Source organism: Aphis gossypii, chromosome 1, assembly GCF_020184175.1.
Source record: "Aphis gossypii isolate Hap1 chromosome 1, ASM2018417v2, whole genome shotgun sequence".
Classification (NCBI taxonomy): Eukaryota; Metazoa; Arthropoda; class Insecta; order Hemiptera; family Aphididae; genus Aphis; species Aphis gossypii.
In genome coordinates, this window is record NC_065530.1 from 86,971,565 (window position 1) to 86,986,931 (window position 15,367).

The 15,367-nt window shown below is 26.1% G+C and overlaps 1 protein-coding gene across 2 annotated transcripts in view; it reads right to left on the reverse strand.

Moving 5' to 3' along the window:
* Positions 1 to 14,209, reverse strand: part of LOC114126506 (outer dense fiber protein 3) — a 23,673-nt gene extending 9,464 nt beyond the window's left edge. For both annotated transcript variants that reach the window (XM_027990574.2, XM_027990502.2), the window contains exon 1: positions 14,044 to 14,209. The gene's annotated coding sequence lies outside the window, so the exon portion shown is untranslated. The remainder of the gene's footprint in view (positions 1 to 14,043) is intronic.
* Between the last annotated feature and the right edge of the window lie 1,158 nt (positions 14,210 to 15,367).

The window sequence follows — 15,367 nt, forward strand, 5'->3', positions numbered from 1 at the left end:
ATACTATAAAACCAAGTAGTTGTCACATATACAAATCCACACCGTTCAACGTATCGTCACCAAATAATTTTTTTTAAATTTTCTAACCTAATCTGACAGTTTGCTGAAGATTTTAGTACCACTTTATTTAAGAAATAAGTCCAATATTTTGACATTTTCAGATTTTCACAGAAATATGTTATATATAAACGCACTATTTGATGTAAAAACGAAAAATATCCACGTGTTCCTATACTCTATACTTTATAGTAATAGTATGTGTATCTTTATTTCATTTATTTTTAAAAATATAATAAGTATTTATAAGTTACACAAAATAAGTTGTGTCTCTCCTGTAAAATTTGAATTTCGTCGTATATGTATTATATATTACAGTCAAGTCAGTCGACTCTCAGTAACTCGAAATCCTTGATATTTCGAATAAATAAAATTCCCCTTCAAATAACAATAAAACTTAATGTTAAAATAATCTTTGTCAACTCGAAAATTAATTGAACAAGATTTCGATATTTCGAATTTTCTTATCCAAATTTAGAACTAAACACATGTAGAAATTCTGTTATACTATGTATAAGATGATATCATCTCCAATGTATTGAACAATGATGAAGAAGAAGTCGAAGACCCGCAAATAGAACCTTAGTAAAAAAGCGACACTTGCTTTAGAAAAATTACGTAAATATATTGAAATCAATGAAGGCATGGAAGATTTATTTAAACCACTCAATTATTTAGAAAATAAAATAGAGAACAATGTTTTAAATAAAGATAAACGATAACTTTTGGACCAATACTTTAAAAGTAATATGTAGGATATATTTTTATTTCTTTAATGTAAAGTGTAAACTACTAAATAAATTTAATGTTAAAAAAAAAAAAAAAAAAAAATTGATAACTAAATGTTTAGTAAGTCGAATTTTTTTCCCGCGAACTTCGAGTTATCGAAAGTACACTGTATAATATATTAAAATGATTGTTTAAACTGTTTAAAGCGTATAGTTAAGTAATAGCCAACGACTCACCTCAGAATATGTAGGTACCTATATATAAGATCGACGATGAATCAATTAAAATTGTCGACGTGTGTGGTATAGATATGTGACAACAGTTCGATGCTTTGAACGGTCCCGCGGAGTTCGAAGTATAGATCACTGCGTTATAAGTACGACTGGCGAACTTAATTTTGAGACCCGAGCAGTTAGATCGGTTAAAACATATCCGATAATAATAATAACCAATAGAAAAGTAGTAAATAAGTCAGTAGCGCGCTGATTGGCTGTATGATGTGAAGACCCACAGAATGCCATGCCCATTGTTATTGTTTAATATTTTAATTATCATTATTATTGTTATTCATTTAACAACGTTATATAATATATTTTTCATATAGAAGAAAAAGTTGTTTATAAGCATATTTATGAGAATTTAGTAAAATTAGTAAAATTAGTAAAATTAGGCCATAAGTAAAATTTTAGGGAGGGTCAAAATAAAAAAAATTCTCAAATATAAAGATAATAATTATATTATGGTAATATTTATTGAGCTACAAGTTTTTAATATTTTTTGTCCGGGGGGGGGGCAAGTGCCCTATCATTCCCCTCCCAATGGGCGCCCATGAGTACAAGGTAGGTATGTACATTGTACACTTTATAGCATTTTATGATTGAAATAACTATATAGGACAAAGAAACAGCCCTACAATTTGCAAAAAACTATTCACGAGGGCGGAGCAAGTGGGTGACAGCTATAGTTAATATTATAATGATAAATATTAAATATATTTAATGAGTAAGTAATGACTAGTGTCTGCGCTAGGTTTTTCGCTGGTTTGTGCCAATTGCCTATAATATGTCGCCCTTATGTAATTTATATATTTTTATTTATAAACAATGCTGCCCCTAAAATTCCAAAAAAAATTGCCGCCCTGTGCAGTTGCACAAGTCGCACATGCCTTCCGCCGACACTGGTAATGACATATTGCAGTGTTAGCATTAGTGTAATAATTAAAATTTAATGATTTTGAGAAAATCGAGTTTAAAAATTATTTATATATGTAATATCAAATATGTATTAAGTTTGAAGTTTTAGAGGATTATTATTAAAAAGATTTTTAAAAGAATTTACTATGTTTAAAAAAACATTTTATGAGGTAATTAAATTACCTTCTTATTAGTTCTTACAATTATTATTATACTTTTTTGAAATGTTGAAATGACACACTAATGTAATGCACTTAATTAAAATATACATTTATACATTATTGTAATAATTAAAATTATACATTATCTACTGCATGGATTGAATTTATACGTTTAATGTTATAGCTTATATTATACTATTTAACGCATTCAATTTTGATGGTACAGAATGATACATAATTAGTATAGAATATTTACAATGTAAAGAATGCAATTTTTACCACAAGAAAACATGTATAGCTCAAAATCGTCAGTTTTTAATTTATTACAATAATTCACTTACATTATGTATTTATATCCAAACAAAACTTAGTTTTAGTATTTTTAGTGCTGTAACCAGATACTGAGTATTTATTTATTTTTTAATTTAAAATAAATTAGACGAATATATTACCTACATTAATTCGATCGTCCAGGTATTAGCCAGGAATTGATATGCATTGCATGATCGTTATATATACCACCTGATTATAATGTTTAATAAAAGGGTGAGAAATGGCAACAAACCGCGCATAGCAATTTACTCTATATGTTCGCTATATATTATTGATGTTTTTGATGACTTTTTCAAGGTTTTTTTTAGGGTCATGGAAAAATGCTACCAATATCATTATGTATACACAGTATTTGAATCATTTATATATATGTGTGTGATGGGTGGGTGAATAAAAATATAGGTAAAAGTAAACGTATATAAACGTATACCCAGCGAAAGCGTAGTAATATATTATAGCTAGTGCTATTATACCTCAACACCTGTATACCTATTTTTACTTATAAAATATAAATTATTTATTTATTAATTACTAATAATGTTACTAATTTCTCTTATACAATAAATATATGTATATGTACGTTGATTAATATAATATTATATATTTATTAAGTCGTACATAATATTATATTTGCAGTTGTTTAAAAGTCCGTAAGAAAAAATATTATTGCGTGACAAGCGCTGACAACTCAACAAATCGATTTTAAATCTATGTGTATGGAAACTAGAACAGAATAAGTTATAGAAATTAATTTAGCTTGTATTGTTTTCCGGTAAATTACGCACGAGCACGGAATGCCGTTAAATTAATAACACAAATAAGTAATATTTATCCCTATATACGTATATATAACAATGTTGGCCTATAGTAAATATTTATGTATGAATTTCAGTAATAATTTAAATAAATATGAGAATACCGTGTATGATGGGTACCTAATACATGTAGGATACAAACTCTGAGATTGTTATAAAATTTACAAGCACCAATCAGCAAACAGAGAGGTGATGTGAAAATCAGATTTCAAGTAAAATTTTTAAAAATATCTTTCAAAATAATTTAAGAAAAAACTAAAAATATATTATAATACTATTGTTTAGACGTACGAGCAGGATTTTTTTTTTAAGGAAGCGTTTTAATTTTATATTTAAATATAACTTGTAAGGGGGGGGGGACTTTTACACGTTATTGTAGTCATCAACGTTTATAAATCCTAATAATATAATATTAAGTATGTAATAGAACGACATTTAACAGCATATTTTGTAGAAATCTGAATCATAAAACGATTAATATATTTTTTTGCATAAATACGATTGATGCAGAAGGGGTTTTAAACGCACCCGAAACATGCTACTCTACTGCTCTTCTACATAATGTAATATTGTAGTTATTTCATTATAATACGCATAAGTAGAATAATTTCACAAAATACATTGTAGTAAATATCAGAAATATATACAAATTTAATAAATTAGTTCTTAACTATATTTAATTTAAAACCACTCAATGATAGTAATTTGCGATAGTTGCAATCGCGACTATCAACAGTGTTATAATACTTAAAATAGTAATTTAAACTTTAAAGATACAATCACCGAGAGGACAATAGATCAGTGGCGTGTTGGCGGGATAAGCTAGGTAAGCGGTGCAGACCCGGTCAAAAAGTAAGAAATAATAAGTTTCACATTTAATATGTTAAATGACAATGCGACTTATATATTAAAATTACAACTATTTATTAATTCTTATTAATTGAGTATTCAGCGTTCTTCGAAAGGAATTAAATCAACTTCAGATTGCCCGGCCCATTATTACAGGAATGATCGGTTGCAGTAGAAGGGGATCTCCATGTTTTTATACGACGGTTGAAAGCACTGTAATGCCGAGTGTTTATCTATATTTTAAAAATGTAATTCAAATATTTTGCAATTGTATACTGGATTATTTTCACTATCAATACACTTTTATTATATTACAAATTTTAGACTGTAATTTTCATCAATAAAGTACTTTTTTTTAAGCTTTAACTTGTAATGTTATTTTAGTGATTACTCAATATAAAATATCACAATAGATTATATAATAGTATCTGTCACAATGTCAAATACTCATAATTTATGCGTACTGATTTATAACTTAAATTAAATTATTAAAGTATACTCAGTATCTATCTATATAATAGATAGTCTGTCATAATACAACAATCCACGTGCGTCATAACTATGTATAATGTATACATCTGAGATTTGCATGTAAAACGCTTATTTTTTTGTACATACCTAATTCATGTTCCAGTAATACCCCCTCGGTCCCTCTGTCTAGTACAAAAGTTTTGAATACGACACTCGTCCTCATCGTTTCATTATCACGCAGATCTAACAGTTTCGCAAGTAGAGATATTTAGGATTAATATGCGTGATCTTATAGTCCATGATGACGGTCACTATCATTCTTACAATATATAGAAAATTCTATGCAAACAAATATAAATGATTTGGTTGTAGCTGCGAATCTAGCCATAAAATATTATTTGTGTAGGTAACTGATTGACGATTATAAAACTTCATCTGTAATAAATCACCTACTTGAATAAATATAATATAATAAACATATAATATTATTATACAGTATACACGTTTATACTCAATGCTTATATATTAGATATATATAATACACCTACTCACATTAAATCTTTGTTTTGGCGGTCGCGTGTTTTTACAGTGATTTTCGTCAAATCGTTGTCATGTCAGACAAAGGTATTTGACCTAATTCGCAAATGACCTTTACCTTCATTGAGCGACTAAATAAAAAAAAGATAAAACTCGAACTTTTGCCTTTTGACAAGCAGTTTTTTCAGTATACGAATTAGGCATATATACACGTTATAATCGTACGCGTGTACCTATGTGTACAACGTTAAGGTCCGTACCATCCGGCTAAATATCACTGTTAGTAGTCACGCGATTTGCGTTCAGACTGTTCACAGACTATCGTTCCATTCAAACCAGATACTTCCAGTGTCGTTTTGGAGAGCGCTATTTTTGCGCTAGACGATAGTGTGTAATAATATTATTGTATTTATATATAACAGGGTAGAGAATATGGATACTTAGGTACACGATAAACTGTGTACGGTCTGATGGCATACTTATATTTGTTCTATTTTGTTATTTACATAAATATATCATTTCGAATCCAAAACTATGTATCTACCTATTAATCTATTATACACTCATTGAAATTATTGTAAAATGACGAATAAAACATTAGATTCAATTTTTGCAGAGCTCAAATATTTTAATTTTTTTCTTACCCTACCAACTAGATTACGACACATTTTTTAAGACCTATTCGTAGTTGTCGAATATATAGGTTTTGATGTAGTACAGGTAGCTGTAAAGTTAAGTAGGTATAAACAGATTAGGTGTTTATGTATAAGTGTTTACACAAAAGTTCTGCAGATTATTGACAAATGATTTTCGTTTGTCTGTTGCTGCAAATAGTTATATTTAAGTATGTGTCTTTATATTATCAATTCATACATTTTAGTTCAAGTACGTGAACGAGCTCACGTCACTACTCGTAATCCTAATTACTATAGAAATAAAGCCACTGAAAATCAGCTCCTTGCTTACGCGCACGTTCTAAACAACTCCTAACAAATATTTAACTATATTGGTTGATTCATTTTATCGAATAATGCTCATTTTAAAACTTATAAATATTTTTGAAATGTCTTTTATATTTTATATTTTATATGTATTCAAAATATTGGTGAGTGGTGTGCATGTAGGTGCTGGGATACCCCGAAAAATTTTGACATACTATAGTATACTACTTCGCTTAACTAAATTTTAAATATGTATAACTCAAAAACTACATCACGCCCAAATTTAAATTTTTATATATCGAAACACTCCGAAAAATATTTTTTTTTTACTTTATATATCTGCTGTATATCATAATTGAATGAAATTTATATATTTCTAGTTTACATAATTTATTTGAATATATTATATAATAGTAAATAGTAATAATCTAACAGTAAGTACAAATATAATGTATGCTGTTATAATGATATAATAATATAAATATGTATATCATTTCTATTTGTATAGAATCTGCAACAGTTTCTTTGCAATTAGATGTAGTATAAAAATAAAATTATATCATATAAGCATGAAAAGAGCTGTATACCTATTATTGTTATGATTTGATAATTTTAAGTAAAACATGTAATATGAAAATACTTTTTCGTAGGTTTAGGCTTATTTATACCTAACCTAACCTAGGTATTACAATTAAATTATAATACTTGATTATATTTTTTAAATTTAATTATTATGAACTATTATCTTTAGAAAAGTGCTGCAATAATTAGAAAACTGCTAGTTTGAATTTCTAAAACTTTCAAAAAAGTTGTCTACTTAATAATTTACAAAAAAAAAAAATGTGATTTTCATTTGAAAAACAGAAGTTGTGGTACAAACAGGGTATGTTTTAAATAGCATAAAAATCTAATTACTTCGTATTATCTTTAAGTATAGATACTATACTTTCCGAAAATCAGCTTTAAATTAATGCATAAATGAAAAGAAGAAAAAAGAAACGAAGATGATTAATGATTATACTTAGCTAATCATTCATTACAGAGATTTATAAACGCAATCAAACTAAAAAAAGTTACAAATTATTAAAATTTCGGGATTTAAATTAAACAATAATTTATTTCCCCTAGTTAATAGTTAAAAAAAATATCGAGGTAAAAATACATAATTTTTATTGATTATTTATAAATGTTTAATGTTTCATAATTAATTATATGACTCTATATATTATATTATATTATACTAAATTTTACATATTATTCAAAACATTTATTCATCATGAATTGTAATCATAGGAAAAAAAAACAAAAAATAAAAAAAATCCTACTAAAATAATTAATTAATAAACATACAATTATGCTCTGTTTGGTTTAATAAAACTATTGATTACCTTATATAACTATATAATATAGTCTGTTTATAATCAATGCTAAAACTAAAATATATTATTCAATATAATATTAATTCAACATATATTAAGCAGGAAACTAAAATAGTATGTATCTATAATATTAATTAATCATTATTTTTTATAGAATCATACACGACATCAATACATCAGATAGCATATTTTAATAATTAAGTATTAAATATTTATATATTATAATATTGTATACCACGTAATATTCATTATCTTTATAACTTTATTTGATGAAAAAAAATATATTTCATGCAACATATATCGGCAGATGTAAGGTGTAAATTCGTTTGTTTTATCATACTGAAAATGTTTACTTATAACTTATTAGTAATAAGTAACGTAGTTGATAATGTCAAAACCACCAATAAAATAATTTAATGATCATCTATAAAATATTATGTAAATAATTAAAAGTACATCCTTAGCTGACACTTCATACATTTATTCTTTGTTATTTAGGTCTGGGGTGTTTTACATGCCTATTTAAACATTAATTGTTATAATTTATATCAATCTATCATTCATATCTATATAATGTTTTGTAAATTGAAATTTATTTTTATAATTTATAGTTGAAATGGTGTTTTATAGTGATATAATTAAAAATTATAGAACAAGGATAATGGAGTAGAAGTGATTTTCGTTTTGTCAGAGTAGGTAACAATGTATAAAAGGGTCACGTGGTTTCGTGGGAAATATTATACAAATGATAAACTAAAAAATGTTGAAAATATTATATTAAATAAATCTATAATAGCTCTAAATATATAAATTTATGTATAGCTTTTATAATCATTAATTAAATTATTAACTAGTTTATAAATCTCGACGTCAACTGAAAGTTCATCGCAACTACCATATGTACTATATTTTAATATATATGTACAATGTACAATTATCCTCATCACAAAAAAAAAAAATTACTAAAAAATATTAAATATCTTAAAACAGAATATTTATATCTTATTATAAATATATGCCCTAGCATAATATAATATGATATTGGTAATGCATTAGAAAATATCTAAAATAATATACTGATAACTTAATTAAACTACCTATAATGAATATATTATATACTTAATAGCTACAGGTTAAATTATTTATAGATATGAATTTTGAAACGTTATATAACTGAGCACCACTTTAAAAATATATATAATATTATGTGTATTAAAAAATTTTATTTTAGACTAAGTAATTTTTATGCAAATTAAAATCACTTATGACTAATTATTATAATAATATAAAATATGATGAATATGTAATTAGCAATCAGATGATGTGATAATATAGTTTAGATTAAATTCTATTGTTACGTTAATCATACAAAAATTATTCTTCAAACGTAATTACGATAGACGTAATATTATACTGTATTATAAAAATAAAAATTACAATGCAATAGTTAATGTATAAATTTAAGAAGAAAAAACATTTGGTTACAACAAACAAGTTTCTTATAAACAACTAGTGGAATATTTTATGATATTTTATTATTGTCGTTAAATCCTTTCAATACTATTGATCAAAATTACTTATTATATTATCTGTAATAATATACTTAAATGTAGTCTTTCATAAAAAAAAAAATACATTACGATTATAACTGAAGTGCTTTGGCTTATTGTGTTTTTACTAATTACTAATTAGCAATAGCATACATAATAAGTATTACACTTATATACGTCATTGTATATAGTATATATTATATAATAATTAAGTAATACGCTGTCATGCAGTATTGGTAAATTAGATATTGAAGACGTCTATTAATAGAGTTTAGAGCTAATATTTAATCTAAAATTTGTACAGACCTTTATCTTTTTCTCAGTCCTAACTGACAGAAATCTTAACTAATTTTTTTTTTTTTTGAACCCTATTACTCACAAAAAAATTTAGATTTAATAGTGTAGGTACAATGGTCATTGATCAATGGGAATTATGAGTGAAAGGGTTAATTGAAATGATATGCAAACTCTGAATTTGTTAACTAAGTACTAAGTAGATAGTAGGTAGTATTAAGTTATCAATTAGAAATTCTGTACTAGCTGCATTTAATAATGTAGATAAAACTATAATAACCCCCCTCCCATTATTACTTATGCTTGATCCACCTCTGACATTGAACATAGTATGAATGTGTAACGTTTGATGTGAAATGAAGTTATGATTTTTAATTAAATTGCAATAAAAGGAAGTGGGAAATTGAAGGAATCAAACCGCAGCGCCCAAACGTCCAAATAATAGTCCTGCACTCTGCAGCATGGGCTATGAATTTATTTGTCGTGAACTAGTCAATTTTGATACTTGTTCTCAAGATATATTTGGGTTTTAGACAAATTAAATTAGAATTATTTTTTAAATAAATTTTTAAAATATTTTGTTATTATAAAGTATAAACTCTACTCGTATATGAAAGAAGATATGATTGTCGTGTAATAACGCTTGATTCACATTGTTCGTAAATTTTTGTTGACAACTTTTATGTTACATTGCAAGGCGCGATTAGTCATTTTTTTAGATAGGTAACTAAATAATAACATACTTTTACGGTTTAAGTTTAAAATACGATATTAATTATTATATACTTATACATTTATACATAATATATAATAATATTATTGTACATTTAAGACATTTTTTTTTAAAATCATATTTAATAAATAATAAGTAATATTAATATTTTAATTAAAATACCCAACTGTGTAAACAAATTTAATGATTATAGTTAAGTAATCTATTCCATTGTACATAATAATGAATAATATATAATATAATATACGTATTTATATGAATGGTTTAAACTGCTAAATTTGTTAATGACCAATAAAAAATAAAATAAATAATAGTATAAATTATTATTGTTATATGAATTTTCTATTTGTTATACTGATGTAACTATTTGTATTTTATACGTAGGTACACAAAGGAAGTTGTGTTGATTGTTTATTTTTTTTTTAAATTTCATAGGTATGTAATCATTGTTAAAATATAGAATATGAGTACGTGTAAATTAAAATAGTGTACAATTTGTGTGAAAGGAACATATTATTTGTAAATCAAACAAAGTTTTGATTGTTATTTGTCCTGTAAACAATTTAATCGTGTATGGTATAAAACGTTGTTTTATAATTTTGTTCGCTACTTTATTGTATACGAATTTTAATATTAATTTATTATACAGTTAAATTTAATTTAAACGATGAAATTAATTCTTATATAAATGACTAGAATATAAGACATAAGTATAAATGTATAATAAATATAATTAATAATTTGTCGATGTTATGCGATGATTGATGAAAATATCATAGTTATACAGTATATTTCCTCTGATATACTTATCTACTTAGGTATCTAATTTTATAATTTCGTATTTTATGGCTCTTCTTTTGAAAATAATAAAATATACTCGTAAAACACAAAAGAAAAAAGAATATTAAATTGTTATACTTATGTACTTTATTTTAAGTGCAAATATACAATTATATATATTTTATTTAATTGGTAATTTTATTTACAAACGTATAAACGTCATAGTAGGTTAACCATGTTGTATTATAAAAGACGTTGACTGAAGATGACATCATATACTATTAATATGGACAATATATGCCAAATATTATTTAAAGCTTACAATGAATAATGACAATAAATTTACATCTACATTATGTAATTTTTATCATAATTATTTATCGTAGTATACGAGTATATATATATATATATAATATTTATATGATTATTGTTTGTAATATATATTAGTAAGTGCATTATTATCCAGGCCATATTGCATATAAATAGCTTAGGTACAGTACAACAAGATACACGTGATGGCTTATTATATATTGAGGTAATGTTATTACCTGAATCGGATAATAATCGGGTACTTAGAAGTTAGAACTTGTGAAAATAACATAAATGCTTTAAAATTTACTTCTCGATAGTTTTGTGGTTGTTCCTCATTACTACCAATAATTTTCCCCAAAAACACTTGCATAATCAAAATACAATATATTTTAAATATCTATGCGGTATAATTTGTCCTTTTTTCTACATAATAAATAATAATATAAAGGTATATAAACTGTGTATATTAGTAGCAATATATATGCGATGTGCCAATTACATTATTGCATGTATATATAATCCTATGTATATATTATATATAATGTATTTTATATATTATATGAGTCAGTGTCGCGTACACGCTCAATTGGGACATTTGAATCACGGGGGCGGTTAACTTAAGGTTGCTGCAGCAGCAGTAATGTCAGTGCGAAGGTGTTAGCGTTGGCCATGTAAAAAAGGATCAGAAGAGCGATAAAGAAGGAGAACGGTTGGGCGCCATCGTGTTAGAGAGAGGATAACAGAAGGGGAATTGGCGTTTTTCTTTTATATCGGAATCGGAAACGCGTTCGAATTATTTCAATATAGTATATACGTATATATTATTATTATTGTATAAGTACGCGGTTTACAATGTACAGCACACGGGTTACGGTACCTACATAAAGTTTACGTGGGACGGGCCATCGTAAGTGGGCCGTTTCGTATACACGCGTTTTCCTTGATATAACCATTTTTGGTCAAACCCTCTTGTATTATTAATATTATTATTATTACTATGGTCTTTTTTTTCGGCAATACTTATTGTGGTTTTTATTATTATTGTTATTACTTATTACTAAACCATTTATTATTATCTATATAAATTCTACACTATTCTCGAAAAATTAGGTATATATAATAAACTATTTATTTATTAGACCTTGACGTTACTAAAGTACTTTTAACGCGTGCACAATACATCGATTAATTCTATTAGGAACTGTGTGAATGTGCCAATCAATAATATTTGTTGATTTAAGCCGTAATAAATAATAATCTAATAGGGTGACATGGTCTCATGGATCGAAGAAAAAGTCCAAAAATAGTGTGAACGTGATGTTTTTTATACGTACAATCAGCTATATATAATCTACATTTTATGGTCACCTATACTTTCGAATAATAATAATAATAATAATAATTCGATGTTTTCTTTTTTACCTCTCTATACATAGTATAATATGTAGCACGTGTTTATCTAATACAGTCTATTCATAAATGTATAGACCCCTTTTACTTGTTAAATATTTACACAAAATATTAACATGTTTTGCGTGCGAATTTTTTGTGTTTTATTTTAAATGGATTGCGTGTGACATATGATACGCATAATACATTTTTTTGGGGGGATGGATGTCTTCAATAAATGAAAGTTTTAATTTAATATTTTACATAGTTTTTTTAGGGATGGGTAATTGACGCCATAAACAGCCTCCTTTAGGCACTTTTAGTTTTAGATCATGTCTTGTGTGTTTAGACGTTATGATTTATCTTTTTTAATAAGATTGTTTAAATACAAATTGAAGTAAATCTAGGTAATTGAGTGAAAATAATTGCATTATTTTGTTTTAGTAGTTATACAATAAGTTACAGTATCATAATACTAAAATTAATTCAACAACTTTTAAATCCTTAAAACAATAAGTGTATTATTGATAGATATTTTATATTTTTATACACGAATTAAATATCGTAAGAGCTGCAGTCATAATATTAATAATATTATTTTAATTTTAGAATACTTATTCTTAATCTCCTCGAAAGTCGAAAGTCAATTGAATATCTATAAATACTTCGTTTAAAATCATGATTTTTTATAACTAAGCTAAAGATGTATATAAGCGGTAATTATGAATTTTTGAAACTAAATATTAAATATATAATATAAAAATATAGGTTGAAATTGTATACCTATTGGAATATTTAAACATCGATTAGAATTTTTAGAGTCCCTATAGATCGTTATATATTTTAAATTACTCTTTATAATTTCATATTAAATAAAAAGCTTTTTAATTTATAATATAACTATGTATAATATACGTAGTGAGTACCTATGCTAAACGTGTATCACGTGTGATAAATATGAACTGTGATACACAGTATGATGTAGGTACCTAAATAATAATATATCGTTTGTATTATTAATTATTATATACTTTCAAGTAGTTAATTATTAATAAGTGATACTCGATGCTTTACATACCTAATCCTAATAGCATTAAATTTATTTTATTACTATTACTAAATAAAAATACATCTCTTAAAACAGGTGGTATTAGACTGCTTATCTTAGAAAATTATTGAAACTCGCATTAAGCATAAGATATATATTAATACATATATTTTCATGAAGAGTTGTTGTGTTAAACGATGAAGTTCGAATGTTATTTACTTACAATAAATTATTGAATAATTAGCTAGGTATAATACATAAAATTAAGTATTTGTCTATTGTACGATATTGCATTAAAATAGAAGATAGTACCCATATATGGTAATGATATTTTTTGTATACGTGTTCCACTAAATAAATTGTAAGTTATTTGTGCAATAAAAAAAAATAGATAGTATATATAGGTCCTTAATATGTGTATAAGTACCAATATAGTTTAATACAAATGTGATTATAAAATATATGTACTTACCTATTGGCGAGTATAATACAAATATATACCGTAGAATATGTGAATGATATATTATGTATTTAGAGTACACCCGTGAAAGCGGTGTTTGTTCGACAGGAGCACGGGTATAACTGAAACGGAAAAGTTTGCCCGCCCCGCGGCTTTACCACCGCAAACGGATGCATGTGCAAAACGTTCGTCGTTGGGCCCACGCCCGGTCGGTCCCACGCGAAACGATCTCTCAGTCATCGCAAGAACGACCGCATCGTATATGCAGATATAGATATAATATAGCATAATACCATAGTCTGAGACATAAGCACCTATACGTGGTCCGTCCCCCTTCGACCGTTGATCTTTTATTGCTAAATTTGGTCAAACCGAAACGAAAACGGCTACACGGTCACGAGGTACTTACAAATAATGCATATTTGTATATGCATTATTGTACGTGCACAATATAATATACAGTCACACAGGGTGACTGTCACGCTGTTTGTCGTCATAGTGCTGTACACAAAAAAAAACCATCTGATTTATATGCGATGGGTACTACGTAGTATATATTATAACATATTGAATATTATTATGATGAATTGATAAACATTATATTATTTTTACTTAATATACTCATCGTATTCTCATTTATTTTGTCTAATTATAAACTTCAAAATGAAATAACTTTTTAAATAGTGAATTTGTAGGTTTAATTTAGCTAATGTACCTACTGCATTGACGTATAAGTAAATATTTTAAAAGTATTGAATTGGTAGTGATTTCCGTTAGATATTTAAACGGTTACATTAAGTCTGAAATGATAGGTAGGAGGTGGCTGTTGAGAGTATGTGTATAATGTATATACTATAGGTATATACATATAATTAATGTTAATAATTAGTAGGTGGCGGATACGTCGAGGACAAATCAGCGAGATACCCTGAATAGTACATAAAGAAGTTACCTATAATATATATATTTATACCATTGTAATTATATTTATACAATATTGTACGGATGCTTTTGTCTCTTTTGTAAAGCTTCTGCACAACAGCGAATGCGTAATAATAGTATCACACATAATGCATAATATGCAAATTTGTTTTTATATTTATATACTTTCAACTTATACAGATTGGTAATTTAATTCCACGTCATTATAATATATTGTCATCGAATACTTGCAATAGGTATCGTCTATATTATAATTTATGCTAGTTTTAAAACAATAAATTGCAGTGACGATACCTATACACTATTACAATGTCATTTCTCGTTTGGAGTGAGGGGGGACAAATTTATCTCCAGACTAATATTCATACTTTAAAGGTATACTAGGCTGATCGTT